We start from the raw sequence: 22,057 nt of genomic DNA, 5'->3' as shown, positions 1-22,057 counted from the left end.
TCTAAGGGTCATTGAGAGGGTGGGAAAAGGGCATGAAAACTAAACAATGAATGTTTCTGGTGCATAAAACCTTAAATCACATTTTAAATAGATATCAGGGAAAATATCTAAAATGCAAAGTATGATATAAACACTTTAAAATATAACTTCAGCAGAAGTTTTTACATTTTAAGTTGAAAAAACTGACTGAGACCAAATTGAATCTGAATGACCTGGTCCAGGTGGAGGGGTCTCGACGGACAGGGTGGTTTGGTCATTAACTATGGTGACTCTGGTCAGTGCTGAAGCCGTTTGGCCAATGGTGATCTGAGGCCTCACAGCGAGTCTCTGAGTGGTGGTGGGTGTGCTGGGGGCTTTGACCACCGGGGTGCGAGCGTTTCTGGTTGTGGTGTGGAGGGGCGAGTCATTGATTTTGGTATTAGCAGAGACGGGGGCCGGCGTGGGGCTCTGGACAGGAATGAGATGAGGAGCTCCCACTGTAAGACAACCACAAAAAGTCCTGAGCTCAAACAAACCAGTTTTGCTTTTACTATAGACCACTGTTCAAAGGTTTGGAGTCTCTTATGCTCACCAAGGCTGCATTTATTTGATCCAAAATAGAGTATAAACAGTAATATTGTGAAATATGTTGATATGCTAAAAATATATGAAAAAAGTGTAATTTATTCCTCTCAGAAATCATTCTAATATGCTGATCTGCTGCTCAAGAACATTTTTTACTATTATCAATGTTGAAAATGTTTGTTCTGCTTAATATTTTTATTGAAACCATGATAATTTTTTAAAAGATCAAAAGTTCAGCTTTTTATTTTAAATAGAAATCACTTGTTACATTATAAATGTATTTACTATCACTTTTGATCAATTTAACGTGCCCTTGCTGAATAAATAGTTAATAAAAAAAAAATATATACAAAAAAAAAAACTTACTGTTGACCCCAAACTACTGAACAGGACTGTGTTTTATAAATACATACACTTTTACATAATGAACAGCACAAAGACAGACTCTTTTATGAACAGAGAACATAATTTACAACAGATGTGTCTAATACATAAATCGTGCCTTACAATATAAGTGCAACATTTAAAAAGCTATAATTCTAATGATATTTGCAGAGATAAGGCCTTACAGATCCTTTTAGTGATAGTGGTGACCGGACCCTCCACTTCCCCATAAAGTAGTCTGATGGAAAATAAATAGGTTCTGCCATACAGGAGATCTCTGATCTTATAGGAGGTGAAGCCAGAGCTCAGCAGATCAGAGGAGATGTCCACCTCTACACAGAACGTGAAGAGAGACATTTGCATTAGGACAAAATAATGTCAGCATCAATGTGACAAAACAGGTGTAGGAAACATCTCGGAGAGTCTATTGACTGCAAAATCACTCGAAATTTGAACAGATTTCAGATGTGTCAAACGCTTTTATCAGTTTAAAACATTTCAAGGACACAGCGAGTTCCAGAATCTGAATTCTGTGTTTTATGTGTCAAAAGCTAAAATAAAAGTCCACCTTCAAATTCCTCATAACCTTCATGTTCATGCAAAGCACACCCTCATTAGGCCCTGTTGACGTCATCAAGATAACATGAATGAATCACAGCTCTCTTCATGACATTATCTACGCTGTCTATTCTCTTCTTTTTTATGTCTCGCATATCAGACAAAACGGCTTTTGTGAGAGGAACTCTTATTACTAGAGCTTATCTGAAATTAGTCTTCCCTGCTATTTAGCAACACTCATTAACAAATGAACGGTCAGCCTCATTGTTCTAAGCCATCTGAGCAGCTCTAGAGCCTAAAGCTAAATTAATCTACTGTAATAAAATAATATATGATATTAAAACAATCACTTTATTTTGCACGTCTCCATTACCAGAGATTATACAGAACATAATTTATATATATATATATATATATATATATACTATACTACTACAGTATATATATGCATATTTAGGACATTTTTACACATTGAAGGTCATGTGTGTAAATGAAGACGTGGTCTGTGTGTAAATATGGATTTTTATGTTCCTGACCTGATATATGTCTCCAGGACAGCAGGTATCCAGATGCTCCAGTTACACTGGTCCAGTTCAGTACAGTGCTGTTGTCGGTGGTGTTCAGAGCATTGAATCCAGTCACCTTGGGCAGATCCACTGTAACACAACAGCAACATTCTTCTTCAAGATACTTTAATTTAAATTGCTGTACATTTGCATGAAAACAAACAGGTTGAAGTGACTCACATGTGTGAGCGGTCACCATTACTGGACTTCCCTCTTTGCTTCTGACCACTGCAGACACCTGGATCTTGTATGCAGTACTGGCAGGCAGATCAGTGATGGTGAAGGATGTGGCAGAAGAAGATACAACCTCGCTCTTCTTTTCTCCACCTAAGAGAACAGACAGAACAACAGAGTAAAGATGATGGATTGTAATGAAGTGTAATTGTAATGGAGTGTAATGGGGACTGCTGGTACCCACCATGGAAAGGGTTCCAAGTGATCTTGTACCCAGTGACCCCTGGTGTTTTCTTCCAGGCCAGTTTGAAAGAGTTGGCACCAATGTCCACAACTTTTACCTCCCGACCAGTCTCAATCAGCTCAGAGTCTGTCAAAGAGGCTACAAATGCATGGCAAAACAATTAGTGACAACAGGTTTGATCAAATTAATTTAAATATATTTATTCTTTCTTTTTTTTAAATTTTAATTCATATTTCAAATTATTTCAAATAAATGTTTAGTTTAAAATTTAAATTTTTTTCTTTAAAATTGATTTAAAAATAATTCAAAAATGTTTATTTAATATTTTATTTAATTTTTTTTTTAAATCACGACTCTTGAGGGATTATAGTCCAACATGTAAGACATGTTCAAGTCAAAATGGGTTAAATAAATAATCTTACGGTATTAAATATACATAGGTAATGTTATTTGATATTTATAGTTTATATATACAGTGTTTGTTTAAGTGCAGTGTAGCCGCTTTGTGCTTTTCACAGTGTTGCCTGTGAAACTGTGAAGATGTGCTGATAACAGTGAAGCTGACAGCAGAGAAACACACACACATACACACACACACTGAGTTTCAGTAAAAATACTGCTCTATACAGCTGTGGTTGCTAAAGATGGCGGCTCAAACACAGGAGCTGTCAATCAATCTCATGATATCCCTCAATCCCATTGGAACAATGGGAGGAACATCTCCATATCCCCAGACCCTGACTGTCTGAAGTGCCTAATTAACTGAGCAGAGTTTTCGTCTTATGGCTCTGATAAATTAAATGTGCCTGTCGACCAGTTGTCATTGCAAGAAGACACAGAGCCAAACAGAGCAGTCCAACCAGACAAGATTTGTTGGTACAGCTTTTCTACAGAGTAAAATAATGCAGAAGACTTAATATAACACAGACAATACTAAAAGGAGCAGTATATAGTTAAAATCCTAAGAGTACCAGTATGAAGAGGCAGTAACTGTGAAAAGGTGAAATCAGCAAAAGTAAAGCAAAAATAAGAGGAATATTGTAAGATCCGGGTTTCGGGTTTGGGTGTGTTTATTACCACACAAATAACTCTAACTAGACCTTTGTTTTCATAAAAAATGGTTATGGTAAAGCACTTCCAGTAGAAGTGATTAGGACCATTTTTTTGGATAATTTAAAGCAGAAATGTGAATGTTATAATTGTATAAAAGCATACAAATTCTTCTGTTAAAACTTGTGCATTCAGAAGTAAAGCTGTTTACGGGTTTAAAGTTTACGGAGTTACATTGTCATGGCAAGAAAGACGTAAAATTGGATATAACTTTATACATAAAAGGTTAGTGAGTTACTTTTTCACACTAAAATCATGTTAACACATATTGTTTATGTCTATACTGTAGCTGTGAGTATTCTAACGTTCAGAAAATTGGCCCCATTGTAAGCGTTTCATTTGAACCCAGATTTACATAAATACAATTTTTTTGTAGTAATCAACATTATGCCACAAATGCCATTATAGAGATTCATTTACACTAAACTCACAATATTACATTAAATGGGTGTCTTGAGACAGGAGGACAGTTAACAAACCCAGAAACAATATAAAAAAAAATACTGTAGCTTATACTTATACTAATACTGTTCTTTTTCTGTGAATCTGTGAATAAGTTCAGTGTTGTGAACAGTACCTGTTTGCTGTGAGAGAGTGATTTCTGGTCCTTCTGTGTTGCTGTAGAGAGCGTGAATGCTGACAGAATAAAGGGTTTGTGGCTGAAGAGCAGTGATGCTGTGCTGTAAAATGCTGCGGTTAAGATACCGACTCTGAGGACTCACAAATTCTGGGAGAGAACATACAACACAAATGATGCAAATGTTATGTTTTGGAGTATATCATAGTTTTATGGGCCTTATTAAAACTGACTGGATAGATTAATTTCAAATGTAGTATTTTATAATTTTGTAGGTTTTAAAAAAAGTACCAACAGTTTTTACCTGAACTCCAGGTGAGTTTGTACTCTGTGGCCCCTACAATAGGACTCCATTCCACATTGATGGAGGAGCTGGTGTATGACGTCACTTTAAAATTTGAGACGTATCCGAGAGGCGCTGGAGAGCAGAACTTATGACATTAACCCAACCAACAAGCACATTAATATATAAATAATCACTGTCAGAATGTGTTTATCAAGGAAACATGACAAGGTGTCGGGTCACTCACAGGTCCTGAATGTAGCGGTGATGCCCGGACCAACTGCAGAACCAAAGAGAACATAAAGGGAAAGCACATACTCGGTGTCATGGACCAGATTCTTCAAAACATACTCCGTAGTGCTGCCATTCAGAGCCAACTGCCTGGGCCGATCTCTCCCTATGAACTCTTCACATAAGTAAACACACAAATAAATATATATAAATAGATAAAACAAATATGTCATCCAAAATATGTATTTAATTTTTTTAGGTATATGTATATTATTTATTCTTTTTTGGTGACATTTAAATAAAAACATTCGTAATAATATTAATAATTTGAATATTTTAATTATTAAACATTTACACACACACACTCTGTGTAGATATATGTATATTAATTTAACATTTCTTACATATACATATCAAAATTGTACATTTATATTTAAAATATAATTTCATAATAAATAATAATAAATCTTACTTTCGTGTTTCAAGACTTTTTTAAAATACTGAACATCTAACGTCTAATTAGTCTTTCTTGCCCTTCGTTTCTTTCCCATTCTCCATAAACTCAGCCTCAGACTCTCTTTATGTATGTGTCAGAGCGTGTGGTATGAGTCGCAGAGCTCTCTTTCATTAGAATGTTCTTCCAGGTCGTTCTTTTAAAGCAGATGCCCGCAGCCCATCAGACAGAAAGGAGTCACTTTCAAAGACTCTTCTTTTGAAGGTGCCATCAATTCATTTCTCTTACACAGAGTCCCAAACTTACACACACACACACACACAAATTCTCTTAAACATACGAATAAAGTTGACGGCATGAGTCATGAGGCAGCACAGCGACACCTCATGTTGTCACCAACCTGTCGCTTCCATAAAAGAGAGAATATAAATCAGAGAGAGAGAGGAAATGAAAAGAGAAACGGACTACAAAGTGAAACGAATGGCCAAGTGCAGGACAAGGAGACAGAAAAAAGGTACTTGTATAGGTACCTGCAGTAGGACCCCAGGCCAATCTATAGCCTGTGGCTCCAGGTACAGCGTTCCACGAGGTAACAGCGCTGCTAGTGCTCACCGCAGACGCTCTCAGGGTCTGTACTGCACTGCTTTCCACTGAGAAAGAGAGAGAGAGCATCAGCATCTTCACATGTGGCATGATTTATTAGCAGTATTGTAGCTTTTTACACTCAGTCTGCATTATTTTTCAATGCCTTGCTGTTTTTAAGACACTGCATCGAGTTAAATAACACATATTGAAACCCCGGTTCCATTGTGTTGGCTCCAACTAGCTGTTTTTGAAAGCAAGCATGCTTCCTGTGTGATGGGCCCATTACAGTGTAGCACTCACATGTCTTGGCTTTGGCAGAGGTAACAGGCCCTTCAATGTCCACAAAGATGGGGTTGATAGTGATGGTGTACTCTGTACCAGCATGCAGGCCCTGCACCATGTAGAAATTAAAGTTGTCTCCCAGGTTCACATTTTCTCTGTGTCCCTCTGCGGAAATATGGGAGCAGAGCTATGCATGAGCATTTCTGTTTTTAAATAGGCTGCATTTAGTATTGGAGCAGCTCAGTGCTCGTTACCTGATGATGACCAGGTGAGTCTGTATCCTGTGGCGCCTCTGACAGATGACCAGCGGGCCTGAACTGTGTCTGTAGTAGCGTTCTGCACCAGCAGTTGATCAACTGGAACCAGTTTCACTGGAACACAAAGAGAAGGATAAGTGCAGAGTTTATAATACATTTACATTTAGTCATTTAGCAGACGCTTTTATCCAAAGCGACTTACAAATGAGGACAATGGAAGCAATCAAAATCAACAAAAGAGCAATGATATACAAGTGCTATAACAAGTCTCAGTTAGCTTAATGCAGTACACGTAGCAAGGGTTTTTTAAAGAATATAATCAATAAAAAGAAAACAGATAGAATAGAAAAAGAATAGAGGAAGCTAGTGTTAGAGGTCTTTTTTGCTTTTGTTAATTGTATAATAAATGAAAAGAAAACAGATAGAATACAAAAAGCTCTCAGGGTCTGTACTGCACTGCTTTCCACTGAGACAAAGAGAGAGAGCATCAGCATCTTCATACGTGGCATGATTTATTATTAGCAGTATTGAAGCTTTTCACACTCATTCTGCACTATTTTTAATGTCTAGATGTTTTTAAGACACTGTGGTGAGTTAAATAACATAAATTGAAACCCCGGGTTCCATTGTGTTGGCTCCATCTAGCTGTTTTGGAAAGCAAGCATGTGTCCTGTGTTAACGGCCCCTTATAGTTCACGTGTAGTACTCACATGTCTTGGCTTTGGCAGAGGTAACAGGCCCTTCAATGTCCACAAAGATGGGGTTGATAGTGATGGTGTACTCTGTACCAGCATGCAGGCCCTGCACCATGTAGAAATTAAAGTTGTCTCCCAGGTTCACATTTTCTCTGTGTCCCTCTGCGGAAATATGGGAGCAGAGCTATGCATGAGCATTTCTGTTTTTAAATAGGCTGCATTTAGTATTGGAGCAGCTCAGTGCTCGTTACCTGATGATGACCAGGTGAGTCTGTATCCTGTGGCGCCTCTGACAGATGACCAGCGGGCCTGAACTGTGTCTGTAGTAGCGTTCTGCACCAGCAGTTGATCAACTGGAACCAGTTTCACTGGAACACAAAGAGAAGGATAAGTGCAGAGTTTATAATACATTTACATTTAGTCATTTAGCAGACGCTTTTATCCAAAGCGACTTACAAATGAGGACAATGGAAGCAATCAAAATCAACAAAAGAGCAATGATATACAAGTGCTATAACAAGTCTCAGTTAGCTTAACACAGTACACGTAGCAATGGTTTTTTAAATAATATAATGAATAAAAAGAAAACAGATAGAATAGAAAAAGAATAGAGCAAGCTCGTGTTAGAGGTCTTTTTTGCTTTTGTTAATTGTATAATAAATGAAAAGAAAACAGATAGAATACAAAAAGATTAGAAAGCAAGTGTTAGTTTTTTTTTATTTAAAGAAAACAAGCAGCAAATGAATAGAGTGCAAGTCTTAAAGGGACAAGTGTTTTTTTTTTAAAGAATAGAATTAGAATAGAGAGTGCTAGAGTTAGAGGGTCAAATAAAGATGGAAGAGATGTGTATAATAGGATGATAATGCATGATAAAAAATTATAATAGTTTTCCAAAACACACTAGAAACAGAAAATAGAAAATTAAATAAATAAAACACAAGAGAACGTTTTTATTTTTACTTAAAGGTTTCTTTGTGATGATATGTGTTATACTGCCATCTAGTGGTTAAACCAGTAATACACAATAATTCCAAGCCAAACTATTTTAATATAAAATTTCCCTTCAATTATTATTATTATTATTATTAACAATAATGCTTTTTATAAATGGTAATATTATTACAATAATAAAAAAATTTAATATTTAAAATAATAATAATAATTATTATTCCCTAACCATAAATACCATCTAAATATGTATAATGATGAAATTATAATGAAATGAAAAATGAAAGAAACAGAAGACAAAAGACAGACTTACAAGTTTTCCCGGTGACAGATACAGTCTCACTGGGGCCCTCTGGGTAGATGGCGTAGATGTCGACTGTGTACTCTTTGTCCTCTTCTAAAGTGTCAATCACGTGAGAGGAGGCGTCACCCGACAGAATTTGATCGTAAATGAGGCCGGGTCTGTCCGCTGAGAACAAATGAAGGAATTTTTGAAAACAACATCTTTAAAATATCTCATATTCCGTCTCAGAGTGTGTGCTGATTTCTCACTTCTTGGAACATAAATTTTATATTTATCCACTTTTCCAAGCGGAGACATCCATCCCAGGCGTAAAGAGAACAGTCCTTCTTCAATCACACGGAAGTTCGAAACCGGTGGCAAAACAGCTGAAAAGAAAGCATACACATGAATTGCATTTAGACGATGGGAAAGTCTGTGTACTGTGTATAAATAAGCTCACAATGAAAGATCATTCCTTCAAAATATACATAAATGCCATTTTGATGTAAATTTATCATGTTTAGAGATATTTTTTGTGAATATAGTTACTGGTTTCTGTGATAATAGAGGCAGATTCTCCAATGCGTCCGGGGTAGATGGCATATAAAGTGAGCGAGTACTCAGTCTTAGGACTTAACCCGGTTACTGGAGTACTACTAATATCTCCCTTCAGACCAATCTGAGAAACAGAAAGAAAAGAATATATTCTGAACAAACCACACACGCTCACTTGCAAATACATAGTAAACATTTTAGCTTATTGCCACATAAAGAAAGCTGGTCAATGTGCAGCCTTCCATCTGCTGTGCTGCATGGGGTGTACATATGCACAGGTGACCGTGTCTCACCTGTCTCTGCTGTGCTGGGAGCAGATGGCCCTTTGGAGACACAGGGGTGATGAGCAGCCTGTAGCCGGTAACGTCTCCTGTGGCCTGACTCCAGATCAGCTGCAGAGAGCTGTAACTCAGCTCGCTCACTTGCAGATCTTTAGGTCCTACTATCCTCTCCAGCACTACAACAGACAGAACAGCACACAGGATAAGAAGAAAAGACAGAATCAGCTATTCACTGAGCCATGTTGCTGCCTGATATATTATCAGACGATACACTTTTCTAATTTTCTTTTGCACTTTTCTAATGTAAGTCAATGAAGTATCTGTGTGTTTGTAGAAATTATGGAAATTATATATAAAAAAAAAATATATGGAAAAATGGCAGGTCACTTAATAATAGTGACAAAAAACACGATCCACATGGGGTGATTTTTTAAATTCTTTTCAAGATCTTTATTTTGAAAACAGCTAGTTTTGCCATGACAACTCCCTGAGAGTTTAGCATGGTAATATTGGCAATGTTAATGTGTTTGGTCTTGGCGGAATAGGTCTGCTATGCTGCTGCTGCTGCGGCAGACCAAGTACCGAGACTTGCTACTGCCAATACATCCACATATATGCTGCTGTGAGCATGTAGGAAATACTGCTGCTGCACATTTAACATATATAAAATAACCTCCATTTATAATATACATGAAATTACCCCGTAGCAGATCTATAAATGTGGAACTGGGGAAGGTGGAGGGTTTCTGAAGCGCGATGCAACTGCTACAGCAAGCACTAGCCAAGCATCTGAATGACGAGCAGCAAGCTCATTGGCTCCTGATGATGCAAAAATAAACCAATCAGCTGCGCCATGTGAATGATGATGTAATTTTATCAGATTGAGTTAGAATCTATCGGCCTGCGCCATCTAGAGTTTCGTGACAGAACTTTGTATATATCTTCATAATTAATCTTGTGAGGTTCATGCTGTGGATCAAACTACCTCAGCCCTCAAAATTAATGTTAATTTATGTACACATTTGGGTTATAAATAGGAACAATAATAATTGAACAAAATTGCAGTACAGTAAAGCATTGGTCAAATGTTACATTAATGTTGTCGACTTTAATCACTAGTGATTAAAAGAAAGGGGTTTAAAAAGATAATTAATATGCAGTAATATATTGACTAAACTGCACTCACACTATTCGATGAGAACAAGATTTGAGCTGGATAATGACACTAACGTTGCAACATCGGCACTGTTATTGAACTGAATTGAACCAAACCAACACTCAACCGACTTGAGCTGAATAATGACACTATTGCCTTCTGTAGAGCATCTTATAGCTGAATTAAACTCGTTTAATAATTGATGAGCTTTACAACATTGGCACAGCTATTGAACTGAATTGAAACAACAGTGAACTAAAGTGAGCTGAATAATGACACTATTATCTTCTGTAGAGCTGCTTTACAGCTGAAATTGAATGTTTCATAATTGATCAATTAACAGGTATTTTCTTCTTGATTAATGTGAAGCTGCTTTGAAACAATATGTCAAGTCAAGTCAAGTCAAGTCTGCTTTATTGTCAATTCTCCTATAGTTTGTCTCATCTCTGTTGCTAATGAGACCCACTACAGTCGTGTCATCTGCAAACTTAATGAAGAGGTTGGAGTTGTGTGATGGTGTGCAGTCGTGGGTCAGCAGAGTGAAGAGGAGGGGGCTCAGCACACATCCTTGGGGGGCCCCAGTGTTCAGTGTGATGGTGCTGGATGTGTTGCTGCCGACCCGAACTGCCTGAGGTCTTCCAGTCAGAAAGTCCAACAGCCAGTTGCACAGCGAAGTGTTGAGCCCCAGCTGGACCAGTTTGTGAATGAGGACCAGTTTGTGAATGATGTAAAAGCACTTTATGAATAAATGTGATTTAACTTGTCGTAACTCTTTTCTCCTTTCAGATTCAGACTGTTTTGAGTATTTTCCTAGATTCTGATTCATAGTCTGCAGCATTTAATCATGTTACTGTGTACAAACATTTTTGAATTTTAAATAAATAAATAACAACAGATGTAAATGTCACACTTAATTGTAGCCCAAGAAAGAATAAAAACCACATAATTTATGTGTGCATTTTACTGACAATTATACTGTTTACATTAATTTCCCATTAATTCTTATGGGGCATTCTGTAAAGCTCGTCTCATGGAGAAAAAGCAACAAAGGATGGCAGAGTTTAGTGAAGGGTCAACTGTGTTCAGATAGGCTCAAAATGCAATAAAAACCTTTGGTTACAAACAACAGCAACAACAAAAAGGTAGAAAAACTGATGGTGGTTTTACCAGGTGGCTTTTGTTTAACAGGTCGGGGAGGTTCTGAAGCAGCGAAGCAGATGCGACGAGAGAGTTTGGGCAGAAGGTTCTCCAGCAAGAAGAAATCTGGGCTGAGCAGTAGATGTTCCTCATGGGGTTCCGTGACGATTTTCTTCATCTCGGACTGATCAGCATTCCTTAGCCCTTAAGAACATACAACACACATGATGATATCAGCTAGTTGAAACGGCACCGATTAGCTTCTATAAAGATCTGCTTCATCATTTCTTACACATTATAGATTCAGGGTACACTGAAGGAACCTCAAACCTTTATCATCCATATGAGCACCATGACTATTCACTAACCACAATGCCACAGCTCCAACGTGACTTTATTTTAACATTGTCATAACATGGAGGTCTGTAAGGTGCAGTTAGTGCTTAACAGGTATGTGTGTGTGTGTGTGTGTATAGAAATGACCCTAATGTGTCTCAGACCCGCTGCAGTGTTATCAGACAGTGTATCGGCTGTAAAGTGATGATGGGAGAATGTCACGGCATGTCGCCCTGCTGTACATGTGTCTCATAGATGTGTCAAACGGCCTGATATATTCACGTCTCTGGGAAAACTGATTAGAAAGGCAGACCACGGTGTCAGTGTGTGTGTGTGATAAAGGGGGGCAAGGAGGAATGGGTTTGATGAAAAATTACAGCAATTAGTCGACCACCGGGTAATGAGCCATAATTATTTCAGCACTCTGGGCGTCAAAACAGAAAGAGCGTGAGAAAGTCAAGGAAACAAGGCTGACACACACAAACATACACGTTTTACGTCTTTCCGTGTTCACCAATATTACCATTCACTGATGGTACAAATCACTGCACTATAGTTACTCTGAGCCACACGTCAAAACAAGAAGTGCACACAGACGTGTCATGCCCATTCAATCTACAACACAAACACTTCTGACATAAAGAACACTAAGTTTTCAACTCACCCACAGCAAACAGGGAAATCCCACTGTCTGCTACAGCTTTAGCTGGACCGTCCACTGGATCATCCGATTGGCCATTAGTGATCAGAACAGCAATCTGAGGCCAGAAAGAAACAAAGTGATGCTTTAGTGATCCCAACATGCAAAAGGGTGAATCTCACACTAAAATATGAGCTTAATTGTAATTAAAATGATCACAATGCAAAAAATCTTAAAGGTCCTAAAAATTAGCTTTCTTTTTGTCTAATATCTTAATACTGGAATCTCACAAAACCTGTCAAAAAAGGTCCAACTTGTATTTAACCTCAAAGGAAAAAGGTTGTGCTTAATGAAAGTGAAAGTGAAAGTGACGTGACATGTGGCCAAGTATGGTTACCCATACTAGGAATTAGTGCTCTGCATTTAACCCATCCTAAGTGCGCACACACAGCAGTGAACACACACACACCGTGAACACACACCCGGAGCAGTGGGCAGCCATTTATGTTGCGGCGCCCGGGGAGCAGTTGGGGGTTCGGTGCCTTGCTCAAGGGAACCTCAGTCGTGGTATTGAAGGTGGAAGAGAGCACTGTACATTCACTCCCCCACCTACAATTCCTGCCGGACCTGAGACTCGAACTCGCAACTTTTGGGTTACGAGTCCGACTCTCTAACCATTAGGCCACAACTTCCCCACAACTTAATTTTACAGTACTTACAGTGTACTCACATACCAACTACTAAGTTATACTATAAGGTAATTACATGGACTTAATATGAGTTAAGGTTAGGTTTAGAATTATTACTTAAGTATGTAGCACATACAGTAAATGTAGAACAGAACTCTAAAATAAAGTGTTAACAGGTAAAAAAAATTAATTATATTTTGAATACAGAAAATGAGGCCTATATTTATAGTAGGAATATTTTTGCACAATTAAGCAATTTTTACACCCCAATTTTCATTACTAAAATGCATCACATAATTTTACTACTCTTGATTATTTTCAACAATGATTCTCTTTAATGTAATATTTTACCGTAATAAATTACAGTAATCTGAGAGGTGAAATATGCTTATTTGTCATGAAAAATAATAACAAAAATATAATGCAAAAAAGTGTTAAAAAAATCCAACAACATTATATTCTTTATGCAGAATGTAATTTTTTTTCTTTTGATTTTTGGTGTGAAATATGACTGGGACTTTTTCTTGTTAGCTTTCATGAAATCCACCCAAAAGTGTGATTTTTTTATTTAAGGACTCAATCTACCATTAAGAGCATCACACTGATACTGATGCCCTTGAAAGCATACGGCATGAATTATCATCTCATTGCATACATAATTCACCAACCGCAGCAGATCCAAACCTGCAAAGTCGCTTACACTCACAAATGAGTATTCTGAAAAGGAAACATCTCCTGGGTCACCTAAAGTTCACCAGCATTGGTTGTGCTGCATCTGGGTTCATCTTTATGCACTGTACACTAGCATGCCATTACAGTGTATGTATGTGATGAGAGTTTTAATAAAAGGTGAAATCTCTGCAGTTCATTATAAACGCCCACTCATTTCTCCATACCAGGTGCTCTACGGCAAGACCAGCAGCTGTGTGCGGTTTGGAATCCTAATCAAGACCTAAATTAGGATGGGTGGGACACTGCGGAGCAGAGTGTGTGCACTGCAGCGCAGGACGTGATGTCCTGACAGAATCAATGGAGTGATTGCAGGTGCAGCTCTTTGAGATGTATAATTAGAAGTTTGTTCTGTGTATATGTGCAAGGATGTTTCATTTGGAAATTTAGCATTTCAATACTTTGCTGCAGTTTTAATAATGGACAAATATCACTGAGATTCAGTATTGTGTCCTAACCGAACAACATGCAATAAAATGTCAAATACAAGCTGTGACCACAACAAGCAGTATGATATTGTCGTTTGACTGATTTCCATTTATGCACCATCATGGTACATTTAAGGGACACTCTTTATTGGCATCTATGGTTGCATGAAGAACCTTTAACATCCATGAAACTTTTCCATTTACAAAAGGCCCTTTATAAAATCTTAAAAAATAAAAGTTCTTTATTGGCATCTATAGTCCCACGAAGAACCTTTAACATCCATGGCACCTTTCTATTCCACAAAATGTTTTTTATGGTGGAAAAAACATTCTTTAGATTATTGAGAGAAAAAAAAAAATGGTTCACTGAAAGGTTCTTTAGGGAACCAAAAATGGTTCTTCTATGCCATGGCATCTCCTTTTGGAATTGTTATTTTTAAGAGTATAGTGGGAAAAAGCTCTTTAGATTTTTAAAATGGTCTTTATATTAAAAAAATATGGTTCTTTTCAGAACTGTTCACTGAAAGGTTCTTTGGGAAACCAAAAATTGTTCTTCTATGGAATCATTGTGAAAATAACTCTCTTTTGGAACCATTATTTTTAAGTGTGTAGCTCCGCCCACTTCGAAATGCCATTGGTTCACAATCCTGATCCTTATAACTGTACATTAAACATCAAGTATTTTCTGACTGGCTGTGATTGAGTCATATCGTGCAGCAATTTGTGGTCAGTGTGGACAGACAAATTGCTTGTTGGCATCTTTAATGGCAAGTTAAGGCACTTAAGATGCACTCAAATATTTGAGTAAATATGCAATGCCTTATAAAAGCCATTTTAAAATCTCTGTTGTGGCTCTAACATGGGTTTGGTTGTGTGTGAAGTGTTTTGAAGTGATTGTGACTGAAGTGTCACACCTTTGGGGCGTTGTCTCTGATGATAGAAGGACTGAACACAGACTCGACAAGGAATTCCAATGCCAAGCCGGTGCGGCTGTTGCCTCCCTCATATGGCACCTCCTCCACAGCTCGGAGCACTTCCTCCAGAGTCGAATAATCTGTCAGAGCTATACGCATCCTGAACAAGGACACAACCGGATGCATATGGAGTATTCAAGCAGTTAATTCGTGCTTACTAATGTAGAGAATATACACACATCCAGTATATTATAGTCTTTAATTCTCTCATAATCACTGTCTCAGCAGAAAACAGCTCTCCAAAGTGCAAACACTAACCCACTGCAGTATGTATACTGACCTGGGCAAGTCAGAATAGACAGTAACTCCAAAGCGAACGCCTTCCTGTCCAATCACACTTCCCTGGAAGGCTCGGATGATGTCCGCTATGAACTCTTTGATCTGCTGGAAGCTGGTCTGACCCACTGACCAGGAATCATCCACCAGGAACACAATATCAGCAGGCATGGCTGTACGACATACTGAAAAAGAAAAAAACGAGAATGATTTTTTGTTTGTTTGTTTTTGACAAATTTTCTTATTTTACCATGGCTGAGACAAAATTGTTCTAATAAGATGGCTAATATTTCATATTGAAAAAGCTGGGCATAATTCAGGGGAACTGCACACGAACACACACACAGACCACAGAAAGCTGAATTGGTTTGACAGGAAGATGGATTTCAGAATTATAAATCATAGCAGATCAACAAACACAATAGAGGTATGTCATGCAACAAAAAGCCTTGTCTATTACAAGTAATTTTCTTTGACTTTGTTTTTAATTTATGGTAAATTAGAGAATTCTTCTTGCAGGGCCCATAAAATCAACATTAAATAAAAATAATTTAATTGGTTATTAATTCATTTTGATTGATACATGAAATAATATGAAATCATTGTATAATATGAAATGAAATCAATCAATATAATTTTTAGTAAGTAATATTTTAAACATGTATTATTAAAAATGTCAATTAACAAATATGTCTGGTACATTTTGTGCAATAATGAAAAAATAATGGTAGCATTTTACATTAAGGTTCCATTTGTTAACATTAGGTAATTGCATTAGCTAACATGAAATAACAATGAAAATACTGTACTTCTAAAGCATTTATTAATCTTAGTTAATGTTAATTTCAACATTTCCTAATACTTTATTAAAATTAAAAGTTATATCTGTTAATATTATTTATTGGACCTGAACGTGAACTAACAATAAACAATTATATTTTTTAACTAACGTTCCAAAGATTAAGAAATACTGTCACCATAGTTTTTGAAGGAATCCAACCTCATTCTTATCAAGGCCTTCTTTTTCACACCCAGCCACATGTTTGGCCACCATTAGATGGCAGTGTAGACTCAGAGAAGATTTTCAGAGCTAGTAAATTTATGCCAAGTGACCTGCACTTTAGAATCCACATTAAACAGGAAAAGCAGCTGCAGACTCAGAATAAGTCCTGATCCAGTCATCCAGTGCTTGTGCTATAGTTTCATATGACCTACAATTTCAGGATGCTTCTTTTTTGGTAGTGCACATCCTTACACTACATCCAAATATTCATTTATTTCTGTCTTTGATTGCTGCAAATGTGGCCTTGGTTGTGAGGTGATTGCACAATCACTGTGAAGCCTGTGAAGGCCAACACTAAGTGGACTGCAGATGTCCTCTGAATCAGATAACTCTTCAAAGACAAGCTTTTTTAGGCAGGAGCTAATCAGTACTGGATTAGACTTAATAGTAGAGGACAAAGATCAGAGAAGATAGACAAAACCGAAGGACACAAGTACATCCCAAGCTTTTTTTTTTAACGCCTCTTAACTCGCTCACAGAAGAATGCCTTGAAATGTCCTCCCCCACCCCAACAACCACAAGATGACAGACGCTATTATACAATTAGAACACAATTGAGCTCTGGAAACAAAAGTATATGCATTAAACAGCACAACGTTATTGATCATCTGGCAGGAACTACGTAAAAAGTTCAGTCTCATTTCCGGAAAAGTTGCTGCACAGAGTTGGGAAAATCTGTTCCACCCACATCAGAAGGGAACAAACACTGCAGGCTTTAGTGATTTATCACTCATATACAGCATTCTAAGAGAGAAAACTACTTTTATGCAATAGGGAAGTTCATCAAAAGCAAACTTTAATCCAGAAACTACCTACACACTCTGGCCACATGAGGCTGGGCATCGTCATGCACCAGGAGGAACCCAGGGCCCACTGCAACAGTGTAAGATCTGAGGATTTCATCCCGGTACCTAACAGCAGTAAAGACACCGTTGGCTAGCAAGTGGAGGTCTGTGAGACCCTCCAAGGATATTCCTCCCCAGACTATCACTAACCCACTGCCAAAACGGTCCTGCTGGATGGTGTTGCTGCCAGCATAACATTCGCCACAGCATGTCCAGACTCTTTCATGTCTGTCACATGCTCAGTGTGAACCTGCTCTTATTTGTGAAGAAAATGGGGTGCCAGTGGTGGACCTACCAGTTTTGGTGTTCACTGGCAAATGCCAATCGAGCTGCATGGTCCTGGGTTGTGAGCACAGGTCCCACTACAGGACATCAGGCCCTCATGCCACCCTTATGGAGTCTATATCTACAGTTTGGTCAAAAACATGCACACCAGTAGCCGGTTGGAGGTCATTTTGTAGGGCTCTGGCACTTTTCCTACTGTTCCTCCTAGCACAAAAGAGCAGATACCGGTCCTGCTGCTGGGATGTTGCCCTTCTACAGCCCTGTCTAGCTCTTCTTGTGTAACAGACCATCTCCCGGTATCTCTTCCATGCTCTTAAAACTGTTCTGGAAGACACATAAACCTCCTTGCATCGGCACGTATGGAAGTGCCATCCTGGAGAAGATGGACTACCTGTGTAACCTAATTGGGTTGCAGGTACTGCCTCATGCTACAAGTAGTGAGAAGGACACTAACAAAAGACAAAACTAGAAACAAAACAGTCAGGAAGGATCAGAGAGCAATTGTCTGTGGCCACAATCTACACAACCATTCCCTTTTTGTGGGTTGTATTGCTATTGCCTCTCCAGTGCATCTGTTGTCACTTTCATTTGCACCAAAGCAGGTGAAACTGTTTCACAATAACGTAAGCTTCCTAACTGGACAGACTGACATCCCTGAAGTTTAAATGACTTGGTTTGGGTCCGAAATCACCCACTTTTCCCTTAAATCAGGCACTATTTGAGGGGACAGCCATTTGTAGTGGTGTACAAAACTATAATGGACGTTATTGAGTGCACTCATTCAATCCCATAATGCACCGCAATAACGAGTGAACAACCGATGTGCATTCAACTGCTAGAAAATACCCACAGATCACTGTTAACGCTTTTCAATTGGGGCTGGTGCCAGTGCTCGGCCAAGAGTGGCTATCGTTCAGAACTGGCTCGCGTTTCCACTGGCAGGGAGCAGAACCCTCTACACCAACATGTGACCGAAATCACTTGTTATATCTTGCGGAAGTAGAGTGTTGATCTGTTCTGCCAACTACTACTGATATTTAATTGTTGTGTTAATGTTGTTAGATTACCTGTACCACGACGGCTTTTAAAAATGGCGCCTTTCAAACGAAGCACTGCCTACTGCACTCTAAAAAATGCTGGGTTATATTTAACCCAGCATTTTTTAGAGTGTGATGTCATAGGGTCCCTTGTTCGAGACCAGCAAGGTTTTGTGGCCGGTTCGGAACCAAGATCTGGGCTCCGGCCCAGGATTTTTTAGAGTGGAAAAGTGCAGCCCGGTTCCCAATTGGGTTCCGGCACCAGCCCTGGTGGAAAAGCAGTATGTGAGGGCCATGCTGAATGAATTCCCATGCCTCACCAGAAGATGGCGCCTGCAGTTGAATCAGCGATGTTGTACGCAGCATTGGAGTTATACTGTGATGATCAAATGTTCCTTTACTTTTTTGAGCTGTGTATTTTCTTAGTGTTTATATTCAATCTTAGTGTAAGGGAAACCTGTTTGAAATGGTCATTATTTTTGCAAATTCAGCACTGACAGTGATAACTTCAACCCACAAAAGAGCCACAATACAGCACTGCCACGTCAAGACAGACTCTTCATCGCATACAGCACAATAAACAGATCATCTCCAGTTTGACTTTCTAGATACATCTCAGCCGCAGCTTGCAGACCGTGCAGTTGTGTGTGTAGAGGATTACACTAAAATTATCTGCTGCTAGATTAAAATAATCAGCCTGAGAAGATGATGTGGTTTAACATGATACAACGTAAAAGAGCTCCGTTCAGTGCTGACTCATAAAGTCAGTGAAGAAATAAGGTTATTAAGCAAACATTTACTTCATTTTAAAGCAACTGTAACAGACTGGCAACCATTACCATGACAACAAGGCCCTGACAGCAATGAAAAGTGACTGCCGGTGTATTTACAGTTATAAGGGCTGATTACCGGGGTTAGATGCTCGCACTTTTGCATTTAACCAGATTTCAACATAAAGCAGGTGCGATACTGAAAGAGTACAAGGACGTGACCTCAGAAAGTACATTCTTTCCATTTCATAGTCAAGTGTCTGTCACTGCAAACAGCCATTTTGAAGAGGTGTGGAAAATTAGTGTTTCAGGGTATTAGAGCCTCAGTCAGTAATTGTCCTGACTCCTGACTCCTCTAAAACCATCCTGCATGAATTCAGTATGTTTCACATTCTCGCTCTTTCCCACTCTGTCTCTCTCTCTCCCTCACACACACAGCTCAAGGTGAAACATAAACACACACACAGTGTGTGTTTATGTGTTCTTTGCAGACAGTTCAGGGGTGATGGAAATCAGAGAGGGACACAGTGATTTATCCGAAAAGGCTCAAACCAGAGGTATCAAGCTGCAGGAGGTGTGCAGATGGCCTGCAGCAGAACTTGCTGATTCAGCAGGACACATGTGGAAAGAACCCTGTGTTCATTTCAACTTCACCTGCACATCCTCTTCAGGTGTGCAGACAGACGAGAACTGACATACACAGACATGACTGAAGGTGGACTTCCCTATTGCTAAACTTCATACAACATAAGAAATTTTAAGGGTTTGTGGTTCAAAAAAATTTATATTTTTGTGGGCTTTTTCTAGACCAAAAATAGTACAGAGTGACAGGAGTTTAAAAAAATAAATGAAAATTTGAATAGACAACCACTGACACGAAAGTAACTAATTATTCAACTAATAAAATTGAATAGACAAAAAGCTGATTAATGATTAATTATTTAACTAATAAAATAAAATAAAAGATTGAACAGACAAAAAGCACTGACACTGAAGTAACTGATTATTCAGTAAATTATTCAACTATTTATATATTTAATATAATAAAACAAATTATAATATACATAAAAATATAATAAAACAAATTATTTTAATTTACAAAATTCTTAATTAATTATTCAACTAATAAAATAAAATAATAAATTAAAGTCAAGTGTCAAGTTTTTGTAGTCTCACTTTAATAACTGATTAGTTATGCATCAGCATACATATTTGTCCGGTCCAACTTATTAACTAGGATCTAATTAATTAATTAATTAATAATTTATGCATTTAGCAGACACTTTTATCCAAAGCGACTTACAGTGCATTCAGGCTATACATTGCGTATGTAACACAGTATGTGTATTCCCTGGAAATCGAACCCAGGACCTTTTGCTCTGCTAACGCAATGCTCTACCACTGAGCCACAGGAACATAGTATTATTACATAGGATCTAGCATATTAACTTACCAATATATCATTTAAAAATGTTTTATATAAAATTCTGGAGTCTAAAGTAAAGAAATCGCTACGTATTAAAAAAAAAACTTCTCTTTTCTAATGCTAGCTAGTCAAATCAAGAACTAAAAAAAAAAAATGAAGGAATTTACCTCATTTACATATAATGTTTCCTTTTGGAAGTTTTCCTTCTTTTTAACTTTTAACTCGCATCCAAACACAAAAGGTTGTATATCATTGTGTATACCGAGATTAACTCAATTTTAGTTGCTCACCAAATTTTACCCGCATTTAGTGCTTGTTCATTTTGGACCCTGCCTGCAACCTTTTCAGACAGTGACTGATTGAAGGGCGGGATATTGGCAGTTCACTGGGGACTGAAGAGGCCCTATCGCATGTAGATAAAGCGTGAGTCAGCAGTCTACCTTCAGCCTCTGCAGTGACGCTTTGAAAGAAGAGAGACAGGGACAAGAGGAAGATCCACATGCCGCAATATCCCATTTTCTCTCTCTCTCTCTCTCGTCCTCCAACTCTCTCTTTCTTTCCCTGTCCTCCCCCTCTTATCTCTTTGCTGGCAGATCCTCTTCTTTGGACTGATGTCCTGAGACGGGCTTGTTCTCTGCTTTATTTAGCTGCTACGCACTCTCTCTTTTATCTGTAAAAGAGAGGAAGACAGAGATCTGTATCGTCATACATATGCATATACACACATTCAGAATAATCGTTTTGATCTATTCTGTTAGTAGAGTCAATGTAATCACTGAATCTTCGCTGAAAATCACCTGTATAATCCAACACATTTATCCTGTCAGATATGGCTGTGCAGGCCTGCTGAGCGGCAGTTAAAGGTCCCATGACATGCTGCTTTTTAGATGCTTTTATATAGGCCTAAGTGGTCCCTAGTACTGTATCTGAAGTCTCTTTCCCGAAATTCAGCCTTGGTGCAGAATTTCAGCCACTGCTCGGTTTACACCTATCGCCATTTCTAGCCACTGGGGGACCATAGGCAGGCTAGGGGAACTCATATTAATGTTAAAAAACCTCATAAAGTGACATTTTCATGCCATGGGACCTTTAAGAAATGAATAGCACTTAGATAGAAACAGGTATTATTCAAATTAGGGATGTCAATTTTCGATCATTTCCATGATCGATCGTCGTTTAAATTAACGATCAATTAATCGATTAATCGTTAACTTTAATGCAGCAAAATGCGTCTA

General features: G+C 38.2%; 1 pseudogene; it reads right to left on the bottom strand.

The window, feature by feature from the left end:
• LOC107690858 (collagen alpha-1(VII) chain-like) overlaps positions 1–22,057 on the bottom strand; it is a 65,195-nt pseudogene that overhangs the window by 32,905 nt on the left and 10,233 nt on the right.

The sequence above is a fragment of the Sinocyclocheilus anshuiensis genome, unplaced genomic scaffold, assembly GCF_001515605.1.
Source record: "Sinocyclocheilus anshuiensis isolate Anshui unplaced genomic scaffold, SAMN03320099.WGS_v1.1 scaffold641, whole genome shotgun sequence".
Taxonomy (NCBI): Eukaryota; Metazoa; Chordata; class Actinopteri; order Cypriniformes; family Cyprinidae; genus Sinocyclocheilus; species Sinocyclocheilus anshuiensis.
This window is presented reverse-complemented; position numbering and strand designations above follow the sequence as displayed.